Source organism: Diabrotica undecimpunctata, chromosome 9, assembly GCF_040954645.1.
Source record: "Diabrotica undecimpunctata isolate CICGRU chromosome 9, icDiaUnde3, whole genome shotgun sequence".
In the NCBI taxonomy this organism is placed as follows: domain Eukaryota; kingdom Metazoa; phylum Arthropoda; class Insecta; order Coleoptera; family Chrysomelidae; genus Diabrotica; species Diabrotica undecimpunctata.
Genome location: NC_092811.1, coordinates 101,747,447 through 101,762,353, shown reverse-complemented (window position 1 = coordinate 101,762,353; position 14,907 = coordinate 101,747,447). Strand labels below are relative to the sequence as shown.

The 14,907-nt window shown below is 32.8% G+C and overlaps 1 protein-coding gene across 2 annotated transcripts in view; it reads right to left on the bottom strand.

Moving 5' to 3' along the window:
* LOC140450334 (uncharacterized) overlaps nt 1-14,907 on the bottom strand; it is a 265,222-nt gene that overhangs the window by 93,202 nt on the left and 157,113 nt on the right. The window contains exon 1 of one of the 2 annotated variants that reach the window (XM_072543917.1): nt 2,007-2,157. The exons of the other annotated variant lie outside the window; for it this stretch is intronic. The gene's annotated coding sequence lies outside the window, so the exon portion shown is untranslated. Of the gene's footprint in view, nt 1-2,006; nt 2,158-14,907 lie in introns of those variants that run through there. 2 annotated transcript variants of the gene reach the window in all.

Sequence of the window (14,907 nt, the reverse complement as noted above, 5' to 3'; positions counted from 1 at the left end):
CATAAAAATTTCCATATATATTTTTATCGTATGTATGAAGAAAGTAAGCTTCCATTATTTATAAAAAAGTATATTTTATAAAAAAAAGTTATAATAATTTATTTTACGGTCGTTGATTTGTGCCAAATGTAACTAACTCACAGTTGTTCCATAGAACAACTGTGAGTTACAAATACAGAACAGCTGCAAATAATAATAAATACACCAACAGAAGAAAGCAACATAATGGGTTTGGAATTTAATACAATAAAAACAAAAAAGTTAGTTTTTAGCAGAGACTTAAGAGCCCATCATAAGCTCATAATAGACTAGACTTTGACATACTGATCGCCAATCTCAATACATATATTAGGGGACATAAGAAGACTAGACGAAGTAGATAAGTTGATGAATCGCCAAATACATGTATAAATCGATACATTTGGCAACTTCTTCCATAACAGGCATTGTGTATTGGCCGTACCCCACTAGAAATCTATTTTACATGGCGTTTGAGACCATTTTCGTAGTGACCAAAGTTATGTGTACACGTGCATTTTTGCAACATTTCTTGTTGAGGAAATGATGTGAAAGCTGAAACAGAAATCAGCTGCAAAATAATAAATGGTATTCCTGAACCTACCTTACGAAGATACTTGAGAAAATAGATGATGTAAACATTAAAGCAATTTTAAGTTGTATACGTATTTTATAATAATTTTTTAATGTTTTTGATTTTTTTCTTTAACGCTGGACGTTTCAAAACAATTTTTTCTGAAGAACGGCTAAACAGCTTATTTCAATACATTGTAAGCATATATAAAAGGCCATTTGGCCTTACTAAGGACCAGTTTGCCATATGATTATGCTGAAAATCACACATATTTAATACCGATAAAAAGGAGCTGGTAGACATTTTGTAGAATGGGTTATGCGCAAATATAATTTGTCACTTAGATATCCTGAGACAACCTCTGTCGCAAGGTTAGTGGCAATTAACTGAGAAAATGTAAATAAATTTTTTGAAGTGCTTAGGGAATTAAAGGAGAAGTACTAGATAAAAGTCCACCAAATCTATAATTTGGTTGAGATAGATGTTTCGACAGTAGCCACGAAAACTACAAAAAGAATATCTCCTAAAGGAAACCGTAGAGTGGTAAAAGTCTCATCGACTGAAAAAGGCACCAATGTTACTGCAGTTGGTTGTAGCAAAAGGGTTATTTGTTCCACTCTTTCTAATATTTCCCAGAGTTAGAATGCAGCCATCTTTTATGAATAACACACCTACCGGATTTATTTTTGTTTCACATGATAGTGGCTGGATAACTGGCAACAACTTTTTAAGTTATCTGGAGCATTTTATTGAGCATGTGAGACCTAATAAACAAACCCCTGTTTTACTTTTAATGGATAATCATGCAAGTCATGTCACATTAGAAGCAGTCAATCTATGCCATGAAAATAGTATAATTTTACTTGGATTTCCTGCTCATACAAGTCGCTGTATGCAGCCACTTGATGTGACGTTATATGGTCCCTTAAAAATTGCATACAGCAGAGCATGCGAGGACTTTTTAACCAGCAACTATGGAGGAGTTATTACTTTATATGATATTGCTTCACTATTTGGTCAAGCTTATTTAAAAGTGGCCACTCTATCAAATGGATTTAAAGCCACGGGAATAAAACCATTTAATTCTCAGACATTTTCGGGGATGATGATTTTGAAGCTGCTGCCACCGTAGAGAGAGATATTGATATATTAACACTAGTAATCAATACAGCAAACACAAACATACAACCCGAAAAAGAAGTCCTAAAGAGATTTAGAGCCATCAAAAATGCCCAACAAAGGAGACGAAAAACATCTAAGCAATAAATTAGTAGCGTCTGGGCTTCATTTCTTACCTAGAGCAGAAAACGAAAAGATAGACGCCCTATAAATAAACTTCCATCGCTTGTTATTTCTAGTACTCCGGTTAAAGAAGCTCTCGAAAAAAAAAATAATAATAATCTTATGTTCTTACCTTTTGGTATCCTTCTAAACTATTTTTCAGTTAAAAAATCATCGCATGAGACACTTATATATCGGAAAAGGGCGGCTTTCACGATACCAGTTTGTTTATGGCAAGTTCTGTACACAAAAGAATGTATCATACTTAACAGTAAACTCTTATCTCTTAGCAAAGCCAAGCATTTATTTTATTTAAAAAAATTTAAATTAAAAATGTGTATTGAATTTTCCATAACAATTATTTCTGGAGTACTCGGAAACTAAATCTACATATTTCTACCATTTAAGATTCAAAAACCTCGAGATCATTGACATTTAAATGTTGACGCTCCCTGTACCTTGATGGTACGATCATCATTATGCAATTAACGCCCTCAGTCTTGATATGGATATGGATTCGAAGTGATTAGATTGGTATGGAAATTGTGCGTGTCTTTTTTCAGCCTATGAAAATAGAAATTGTAGGTTAGGTCTATTCAATTGCTGGATCTGTTCTGATTCGGTGATTTATTATTTATTTATACAGAGATGTTATCTCGATAATCTTGAATGATATTTCGTGACGTGAGGTTTTTTGTTCGTTCTTATTTGTAAGTACCGTTGTATTTTAATTGAAATATTATGTTACACCTGTAACGTATTTTTTTAACGCGGTTCGATAAACTAGAGAAATGTACCTATTAAAAATATTGTGGCTAAATATTTGGTTATATTTTTAATCATGAATCGAACTGAGTTCAAACTGAGCTTTATAATGGAATTAATGTTAATCGGATGCAGGACAAAGACAACAAACGAAGAGGCAATATATACACTCAAAAATATGAAAAATTAATAAAGTTGGTTAACCAGTACAATATTAAGTTTCCCACTGAACTATTTATTGCGGTCTGCAATTCCGAAAATCAATTCTAAATAATGTAAATACCATGGAACAGTCAGCTCCACAACTATGTATATAATAAAACTATTTCTAAAAGATAGACATATCAATTAATGTTACTTTCCTAGACACTTACACATTATATTCTTCTTTACGTGCCATCTCCGCGACGAAGGTTGGCAATCATCACTGCTATTCTAACTTTTGACACTATAGTCCGAAAGAGTTCAGTTGAGCTGCATCCAAACCATTCTCTAAGGTTTCTCAGCCAATACATTCTTTTTCTACATATGCTGCGCTTTCCCTGAATCTTTTAATACATTATCAGTTTTAGGAATTCATATCTGTCACCACGTGTTATATGACCCATATATTGTAGTTTTCTTATTTTGATGGAATCCTCTATTTCCCTGCTGTTCTCTATTCTTCTTAGTACTTCTTCATTGATTATTCTGTCTGTCCAGGAGATTCTCAGCATTCTTCGATATATCCACATTTCAAATGTTTCCAATATTTATTGAGACATTGTTTATTTAAAGTCCATGTCTCCACACCATACAAAAGAACAGAAAATACATAGCACTTTAGTACTCGTTTTCTAAGATTTAGGCTGAGGTCTTTACAACATAATATTTGTTTCATATTATTAAATGTTTAATTTCATAAAATTAAATTTAAACCTTATCTAAAATTCTTTGTAGATCTGTAATATTTTCTGCTATTAGTATTGTATCATCAGCATATCTAATTTCACGTATGAGTAGGCCATTTATTTTTAAGCCTGCTACTTCATCTTCTAATGCTTTTTTGAATATTTCCTCTTAGTATGCATTAAATAGTGATGGCGACAAGACACAGCCCTGTCTAACACCTCTTTTGATTTTTATTTCATTAGTTTTTAAATTATTAATTCTTATGACAGCTTCTTGTTCATAATACAGATTATTTATTATTTTTATATCCAGCGTGTCGATGTTCTTTGTTCTCAGTAGTTTTATTAACGGATTATGTTTCACTGTATCGAATGTCTTGTTATAATCTAGGAAGCAGACCAGATATAGATGTCCTAGTTTACATCTAAACATCTTTGTATTAGCACATTTACTGCATATAATGCTTCTCTGGTTCCTTTAGCATTTCTAAATCCGAACTAAGTTTGTCCAATGACTTGTTCTAACTTTTTTATATATTCTACGATGAATAATATTTAGGAATACTTTTAGTATGTGGCACATTAGACTGATGGTGCGGTGATCGCAATATTGTCTGACGTTTTCCTTTTTCGGTATAGTTACGAATGTTGATAGAAGCCATTCTTTAGGTAATAAGTATACCTGTTCTGTATATGATACTAAATAATTCGACAATAACATGTATATTGCAGTCGGCGATAAGTTGCAATATTTCTGTCGGTATTTCGTCTGGTCCTACTGCTTTCCCAGTTTTCATTTCTTTAATTGTGTGTTTTACTTTACTTTCTGTTATTTCTGATCCAGTCTCTTCAACGAAATATTCGTTATCTATTTTGTCTCGTTTGTCGTTAAACAGCGCATATAGTTTGCCCATAGCATCAATTTGTTTTCTGTATCCATTACTGTGTCTTCCTTTTCATCAGCTAGTATATTTTGTTTGTATTCTGGTCTTCTAGTTCTGTGTCATGTTTATTTCGTAGCATTTCTATTTCATCATATTTTTCTTTTAACCAATTTTCTTTTGCTATTCGAATTTGTCGCCGTACTTCGTTTTGTGTTTGCTGGTACAATGATTTATTTTCGTCCTTATATACTCTTGTTTTGTTCATCATGTTGAGTATTTCGCCCGTCATCCAATCTTTTTCTTTTCTTTGATTTTGCGTAGATACTTTGTTGAAGGTTTTATTAAGTCAGCCTTTATTTTTTCCCAGTTTTTGTTAATGTTTTTTTCATTTCATCCCCCATCAATTGATACGCTGTTTAGACGTTCATTTATTTTTTCTTTGATATTTTCTCTGATTTCTGAATCTCTTATTGCATTTATACCACTTCTTTCTTCTTTTGCTGTCTTTTATATTCTTTTCATATTAATTTGCATATGTACTACAAGATATGGACAATAAGAGATTATGGTTAGATGCTATATCTGCTCCAGGTTGTGTTTTGACTGCAATAATACTATTCCGATATCTTTCTTTGATCATTATGTAATCTATTTGATTTCTCATTATCTGATGTTCATTATCTCTTAGCGATTTCTACGTGTACAAACGTCTATTAGGTAATTCAAAGAACGTGTTTGTAACAATGATGTTATTATCTTAGCAGAATTGTATCAACCTATCTCCTCTTTGATTTCTATTACCTAATCCAAAATTTCCCACTACGTTGTTTGTGCTACCCTTTCACATTTTGGAAAGAGACACATTATATAAAACTGGACAACTCGCAAAAGTATCACTAAAGACAGAAAGACATTTTTGCTACAGAAATGAGCAGACTTGAAATAGAGATACTTGGCCTCAGCGAAGTAAGATGACTCAGTACTGGACAATGTTATAACGACATCGTTCTTTATTACTAGGGTATCAGTACTAATGATCACAAAAATGCTGTAGGAATCATGATTAAAAAAGCACCACAACCGTATGTCTTTAACTTAATTCTCTATAATAAAAGAATAATAATCTTACAGTTGAAAACACACGCAATAAACATAAACATAATTCAAATTTTTGCTCCAACATCAAGCAGCACCGATAATGACAGATTTATTCTATTCAGATTTACAACATCGTATGCAGACAGAGAAAATAATAATCTACCACACATACACCAAATGGCGAATTTCGAACTGATAGACAGATTTGTATACTTGGACTCCGTGATAACCAACAATGGTGATTGCTCCTCAGAAATCAAGCGTAGACTAGCAATGGCCCAAACCGCAACAGCTAAACTGATTAAAATATGGAAAGACCGAACAATAACAAGCAATACTAAGCTCAGGTTGGTCAATGCCCTTATTTTTACCATTGCAAACTTACTTACCTTAAACACTATGGGTTAGACAAATGTTGTGTACTAAATATAGTCAAGGGTAGGGTTCAGCCCGGAGGATTCGATATGCAAAATGGCCAAAACATCGAGGCTATGGGCGAAAATGACATGTTTAAATATCTAGGAGTAAAGCAAGCGCGGAAAATTGACCATAAACAAATGAAAATCGAATTAACATCAGAGTTCATACGAAGAGTAAAACAGCTACTCCGCTCACATCTTAATAGTAAAAATTTGTTTAAGGCATTAAACACCTACGCATTTTCCGCGCTTAGCTACTCATTTGGGATTATTATGTGGACTAAAATGGATATAGAAACTCTTCAGCGAAAAAGAACGAACACACCTCACAAAGGCACAAAAACACCATCCTCGAAGTGCAGTAAAAAGAACGACATTACCGCGGTATTTAGAAGGACGAGGCTTATGGATATTAGCGAGCAATTAGAAAAACAGATTACTAATTTAAGAAAATATTTTCAGGTGCAGGCGGAGATATCCACTCTTCATCTTCATGGGTAAACCTCTGCACGGGCGACATCCTAATGAAGTCAGTCAAGACTATGTCGACAATATAGCGTCGAACTATTGGTTGACATCAGGAAAGATGTTTCCTGAAACAGAAGTTTCATTACTTGCCATTCAGGATCAGGTTATACTAACCAAAACGTAGCTGAAATATATTGTCAAAGACCCTCAGGTCCAAACCGACAAATGCCGATATGGATGTCAAGCCCAAGAAACCATCCAACATCTTACCGCGGGCTGCCAGGCATTTGCTGCAACTGAATATAAGGAACGGCATGACTCAGTAGGAAAGATCCTTCATCAAGAGATAGCTTTTAAACTGGGACTTCTACAAGCAAACCATCTCCCATATTATCAATACGTTCTTGAGAGTATGCTTGAGAATAACAACTGCAAGCTATATTGGGATCGCACTCTGCTCACAGACCAAACTATAATAGACCAGATCTCGTGCTAGTTAATAAACTAACAAGATAAACAACACTAATCGATGTGGCGATACCTAACAACAATAATTTGCGTGTTAAGTACAACAAAAAGATCGCCAAGTACAGAGATCTGGAAATACAAATAAGGAGACAATGGAGAATGGAAAGTACCCAGACGATACCTATTATTCTTTCTACCACTGGAGTCATTCTGAAGAACCTCCTAGAAAACATAAAAAAGCTGGGTCTAAATGAACATCTATATAAGATCATGCAGAAAGCTGTGCTACTTTCGACGTCCAGATGCGTGCGAAAATTTTTGGGAGATACACCGACGTACCAAGTCACCTAGGACTCGATAACATGGAAAGAGTCGCACCAAAGGTCAATCCTTTTGATACAGTAGGTATCTGGGATGAGTGAATCTTCCCCTTAGAGGGAGTGTGAGCCGTATGCCTAAATCTGGGGATAATAATAATTTATTCATCCTGAAAGTCGAGTAAAGAATATAATTATTAGTAAATTATCACAATTTTAGAATTAAAAGATAGAAAGTGCATAGGATTTATTATTTACCCAGATCACCCAGATATTCACTTACACTGTAGAAACAATTTTGCAATAGAAAAATTTTAATTTACCTCGAAATTTATTTAAATTTGTTTCAGATTTAATACTGTTGGGAAGATGATTGAATAGTCTTATACCCATATAATACTGTGATTTTTCAAATCGTGCTGTATTATGTTTTGGTACTCTGATGAAGTCATTTTGCCTAGTTGAGTACTGGTGATAATCAGAGTTTAAATGAAAAGTAGTTATATTGGCTTTTACATGTATACATTTAAATATATATATATATATATATATATATATATATATATATATATATATACCTAAACCTAAACATCTTAGATTCGCTGATGACATCATTCTAATTGCTAGAAGTCCTGAAGCATTACAACTGCAAATTAATGACCTTAATACAGCCAGCAAGGAGATAGGCCTAAAAATGAACCTAGCAAAGACTAAAATAATGTGCAATGATCTGATCGCCAACGTGGAAATAAAAATTAATGAAACCTCGCTAGAAGTAGTAGATGAATACATATACCTGGGACAGCTCATACATAAATCGGGATCACTACTTCCGGAAATCAACAGACGAATAAAACAAGCGTGGTCAGCATTCGGACGAAATTCCATAGTCTTCAAGTCCAAAATGCCACTATACCTCAAGAAGAGAGTATTTGATCAATGCATATTACCCGTCTTGACATATGGATGTGAAACTTGGATATTAAAGAGAGAAATAACGTCGAAACTCCAAGTAACTCAAAGAGCAATGGAAAGATGTATGCTAGGGATAACAAAGAGGGATCGTAAAAGAATTGAATGGATACGGAGGCAAACCCAGGTGACTGATGTAATCCAAAGAATAAAATCCCTGAAATGGCAATGGGCAGGACATATGGCAAGAAGAACAGATAACAGATGGACCACTAGAACAACTATGTGGTACCCCAGGAACGCTAAAAGACCAAAGAGGCGCCCAAATCTCAGATGGGATTATGATATTAGAAAATTAACAGGAACAACGTGGTCTCGAATAGCACAAGATAGAAAAATATGGGCGCAAATGAGCGCAAATTATTAGAACAACGTATAACTAAGACATCGTCGAATATAGAATACCATTGAAATAAGGGAGGCTGCACCGTAATTGGAAACGGTTGATAAAGCTGCACATGATGATGATGATGATGATGATGATATATATATATATATATATATATATATATATATATATATGTTTTTTTTTTAAATATTGTTGACATGAATGTTAACCGAATTATCCTTTTCTGAGAGAAAAACTCTTGTAGCATTCACAGCACTACCCCAAAGATTAATATTAAAGGTCAAGTGAGAATAAACAATTGCATAATAAACATTCAATAACTGTTCCTTTTTAAGAAAACTTTTTAATTGCAATATTGCGTAATAACTACTATTTATTCTTTTGCAAACATGATTAATTTGAGATTCACAGCTCATGTTACTATCAGGATACAAACCTATTAAAAGTTTAGTGGAAGTTGTAGAATGAACCAGGCTATCATTTACTTTTATAGAAAACTGGTAACTTGATTTTGATCTGTAGTAGAATTGCATGCTTTTGGTTTTTTTAGCATTAACAATCAAAGCATTTTTTTGCACCACTCTGTAAAATCTTCTGATATAACATTCAATTGAACAGTTAAATCCTCGGCACTTAAAGCAGATGCAGCAATAGTTTTGTCATCTGCATACATAAATATGTTATTTGAACTGACATATTTGGGTTTATCATTAACATAGCACAGGAATATTAATGGCCCCACTATTGAACCCTGAGGAACCCCAACATCAATATCACCATAATCTGATCGTGAGTCACTAAGTTTAACGAGGATCTTCCCAGAATGTAAATAAGATGACAGCCATAATGAGAACTGATCTCTAAAACCAAGATTTTTCAACTTCTGTATAGCAACTCTTACGTATATGGTATCAAATGCTTTTGAGATATCAAAGAAAAGGGCCCCCACAAAATCACCCCGATCCAGTGCGATGTGAACGAAACTAAGTAATTCAGTGGAAGCACCCTCTGATGATCTTCCAGGCAGAAATCCGTGTTGGTGGGAACATAATATTGTATTTACTAAGGAAACTATACATTCTTTTGTATACACATTTTTCATAAATTTTGCCCAAAATAGTAGGGACCGTAACTGGCCTGTAATTATCTAAAACTGAATTGTTACGCTATATATTCACTAATACACTTTATTATTTAGTTGATATGCAATCAATACCTACTGAGGTGTCATTTTTCAAGGAGCCAATAACCTCTGACATCATACTCATCTACAGGAAAAAAATAAAAGGGTTTATCTACATGTTGTGTGGTACATGATCAAAATTAGTATTTTAAAAAATATTTATGATGTTATTTTTAGGGCAAGTAGTAAAATGCTCTACAAAAGCGTTTGCCATCTCATATTTATTAGTAATAATTTTATCAGCAAGTTGGATTTTATCAATCATTTCCCTCGTGTATTATATCATTTGTTACCCAACTATTTTTAGACTCATTGCAAATTCTTTTTGTAGTCATTGGACAAGATATGTCAATATGGTACGTAAGTATCTTCAAAAATGTTTCAAAAGCCAAATTAGCGTCATCGAGATATTCGTAAACTTTGTAGAATTTGCATTTTCCTTGATATATATTTTGAAATCCCCTAGTATATGTATTAAATTGAAATCACCTCATATATGTATTAAAATAACGAAGAATGTTTTCGATGTTTCTCTGTTCCTATCGAACGAGTTAAAACCCAAATATTATTTCGTTCTTTTTACGCCACCGAAGTTAATGTAAACCATTTTATAGCTTGTTCATATTTTACAGATGCGTTTTTCCTTGGTATTCTTCTTTGATCGAAACCGCTAAATATTGTGAGTTTCAAATAAACATTCATTGAGATCGCTGAGAAGTTTTTGCCGGCAAGATTATTGGATCACTCTCGTTTGGGTCGCTGCCAGAGGCAGTGTCCTACAGTGTGGGTCCAAATTGTTCGTCAAATTTGTATTGTTCTTGTGTTTCTTCATTTTTTATGGAAGATTAGTGGCTTTGCAGTTAATTGTGCAGTACGTGTTACGTTACGTGCAATGGTTCCAGTTTTGTAAAAATGTAAAAATGTGCCGCTGATTTGTTTCTCCCTCACCTATGTTTGTCCCCGGCTGATCAACGTTCCAGACCATTTGAAGCAGTCCTTTTTGTTAATGCATAGCAGAAATTCCAGTATAATTCCAGTATGATTCCAGTTTAACCCCAGAAGTGCTAGTACGTTGTTTTTTGTGAAACCAAGGTAACTTTTTTGTTTTAAACTTTCAAAAAAATAAATAAACATTAAAATAATAATTGCTTTCATAATTTAAATAATAAAAGAGAAGGTTTTGATATTTAATATTGTAAATCTTGGGATGTGGCTATGCTGTCATTTTAATTGTTCTCTGTTAAATTCAATGTTGACATATGACAGCTAGATTCATATTTTTGTGACATTAGCTTGTTTTGTTTTTAGAAAAGGTTGATCTTTATGAATAGTTTTATTTAAAAAGATAATTCTTTACTTGTAATAATTTTTTATTTGCCACGATTTATAGCCCAGTAGCATTTGTAAGTTATGTAGCAATTCCCACTTGTAAACGAATAGGACACATGTAAGTTTTTCTTTGTTATTTTTATATTTACTTTTGTGACTATTACTATAGTCTTTATGTATTATCTGTATTTGTAACTGTTTGTGTTGAGACAGTAATAAATGTTTAATATATCTCTCTGAACTATTTTGTTTATGGTAGAAAAGTCTCCTAACCCCTGTTTGTGTTCTTGATTTTAGGAAAGAAGAGCCTTTTTTTCTTTATCCAGCAAGATTAGGATTCTTCGAAGCAGTGCCCTTATTTCAAATAGCTAGAAACCTTTCTTGTTGTTTTTATTTGCCCTTTTGTCCAGGAGATTTATGTAAGTATCCATTTGTTTCATTTTTTTTTAGTTACCCCAATCCAACCCCCTTGCCATTCAAATTATCCACGTTTCAGCCCTCCAAACAAACCCTGAGTGCCGTTCGCACAGTTTCGTTTATTTTACTTGCCCTGTCTCCACCCCAGTAATTGCTGTCCCCAGTTTTCAAATCCCCTATAATTATACTCTATGTGGTAGGCAAAATATTCGCTACAACCTGTTCAAAATATTCAGTGAAAAATCTGTTTTGTAGATGTAATAAATTCGATTAAGAAAGATTTCTGAATGTTACGTTTTGACTTATTTTACCTTGTACCTTGTATATCTGTGATATAAATAATAAAAGACAAAAAAGATTTAGCAATGCACTCAAGAAATACTCACGCCCAGTTCCACCAACGCGATTTAAGTGAAAATTTGATCTTAAGAAATAATTTTCACTTAAGTTTGTTGAGTTTCGTTCCACCAACTAAAAATATTTACTTGAGTACAAATATTTTTGCTTAAGCTTAAGTCACCTACTATGACGACTTAAGCAAAAATTTTAACTTGGAGCATGCATTGAAATTCATCTTCTGTCATATATTGACACATAAGTGAGGTTAGATTTCATCTGTTGATCGTCGATGTTGGGTTAACTCGCATTTTTTCGGTCTAATTAAATTTTTTATTTTTATAATCTTATTTAATCTATAGTATAGTATATCGTAATATCGTAGTATGGTAATCTATAATATAAAAGTAGTAGATAGTATGTAATAGTTTATAGTGTATACATAGCGTACGTAGATGTTCTTGTGTTGATAGCATTTTTATTTTTATATTTTTTTTATTATTGTAAATTCCACCGAAGTGTGTAGTTTATCGTGTATATATATATATATATATATATATATATATATATATATATATATATATATATATATAGAATATAGTGCGTACTATAGTTTAAACTATTATATTTATTTTATACTAGCTACAAAATAAAATATCAAAATACACAAGAACACAGGTCACCATTTACATTTACAATAAATATTGAAATGACATTGGATTAAAGACAGCATCAAAGATGACACAAATGTTCATCTTTTTCTTCGTTTTTTGTTGTTTCTGCATTAATAACGAGTCAACAATTTAAGAATTCTTGACAATTTTGCAAAGTTGGTATTTCTGAGAACTTAAGTTTTTTCTTGGTTAAGTTAAGTAAAAACTTGTATGGTGGAACGCAAATTACAACTAAGAAATATTTTTGACTAAGCAAAACTTAGGTAAGATTTTACTTAGATCACGTTGGTGGAACCGGACGTCAGTCTATTATGAAACTGTTCCTATTGAAGAGAATAATCGAAAAATTTCGGTATACTGGTACGTTCAAATAATATAAACAAACAGCAAATAATAATATGATTTTTATATATTTTTAATTTAAGAATTGCCCATTCCTATACCTTTCCGACTATTTTTTCTATTCTGTCCTCCAATGTCACGTGCAATTTTCATCCAAGTTTACGTATTATATTAAATTTCTCTGCGACTTCACGCTTTGATAAATATCTCTAATAAAAGTATAAACCTTGTACGGGCAGGTACATCCGAACTTCTCACGCATTTCATATTCCACGGAGGTACCCACATAAGTACTCATTTGTACAGAAACATCCAAACTCTTCAAAAAAAAGTTCGACAAAGAAAAAATACATAAAAGCCGTGTATCTGAAGTTCTACATCAAAGTCACGTCTCTTTTGAAGGATGATAACTGAGATGGTATAAATCTTGGGTGACCTTTAGAAGGACCTTCACCTTGACCGTGTGAGCGCCTTGGAATTCTTTCTCTTTGGAGAAAGAAAGATATATACGTCCGTACGAGATGCTTTATTAAAATGTTAGTTGTAGGTCAGGTAAAGTAATTTCGTAATAATTGAATAAAATGATCTAAAAAAACAGGATTCTTGCATGAAGAGATATGTTTTTTATTTAGAGATATAAATCCGTTTTAATAGATTTTTATAGTGATTTATTATATACAAAAGACTTAGTACAAGTATTATTAACTCACTTCTGTATGTACACGCTATAAGTGGATGTGATACTAAATCCAGGTTTTTTTTCAGTTGGATAGAAGAAAGAATTTGTCGATAGAACTGTATTAACAATTATTGTTAGTTTTTTCCTAGCCTCAGCATATGAAAAAATCAACAGCAGCTAGATACACTATAAACTCACTTAATAAGTACAATTTAGCTATTGAAAAAAATACATCTATAGATAAAGCCTTCATTTTTGACGTTTCTTTGATTTGTTTCCCAGAGTTCGGCGCCGTACAACCCAATACTTTCTATCAGTGGCGGATCCAAGGGGGGGTCACGGGGGTCATGACCACCCCCAAAACAAAATTAAATATCAATCAAATAATCCTAAAAAAAAATTTAAAATGATTCAACGTCATTTATTCTAGGGGTAAGTGTAGAATTATACGAAAGCCTTTTTAAATTGCTCTTTAAAAAAATCAACAATTCTAAATACAGTAATACCTCGACTAAGATGTCCACGAATTCAGAGTTACGCGATTTTCAAATTTTGTCAATTCGTCATTTGAGTGCCAAAGAATAGTTCGATTACCGATGAGATAGAATTTATTACCGACCACACATTATTGCTCATTCAATGTACATGATATGACTTTTCGCACGAAATCCGCACATTTTTATTTTCTATCAAGTATTACTTATCTTCAGTTTTGTCTACGAATTGGTTGTTTGTAATTTGAATATGAATTATAATTGTTGAGACTGTGTGCTACATTTTATAATTTATCTATAATAAATATCAAAGTGAATTATATTGTTGCATTAGCTAGATACGTTAGTGAATACAAATAATAAAGGAACTGGGGGCTGCTGTCCAAGGTATTTGTAAAACTGTGAAACAGTAGTTGGTCTTAGTGATGTTTTAGGTACAACTGTATCACTTATTCGTCTTCTTCAGTCACCAAAATTAGATTTTAAGTAGGCTACTGAGGCCATAGAGGACACTAAATGCATTCTTCAAAATAAAAGATCAACTGCTGAATCTGTTTTTAGCAAACTTTACTCTGAAGTAAACAAAAAGCTGAACAACTAGACATTGAACTGAAGATGCCTCGTATAGCTTCTCGTCAAACCTGTCGTCAAAACCAATCTGCTAACTCTTGCGAAGAATATTTCCGAAGATCTATTTATTTACCCCTTTTAGACAATATCTTAACTGATTTAGAAGAACGACTTTCGCCGAAAGTTATAAATCTATTTAATCTTCGAGTTGTTTTAGCTAAAACTGATAACACACCAGAAGATAAAGTTGCATTAAAAAAATTGTTGACACCTTCCAGGATATTATTGGACCAACTACTTACTGCATATTCCATAGTAGAACAAGAATTTTCACTGTGGATTCAAGTGGAACAGAGTTGTACAAAATAATGGAAAACTTC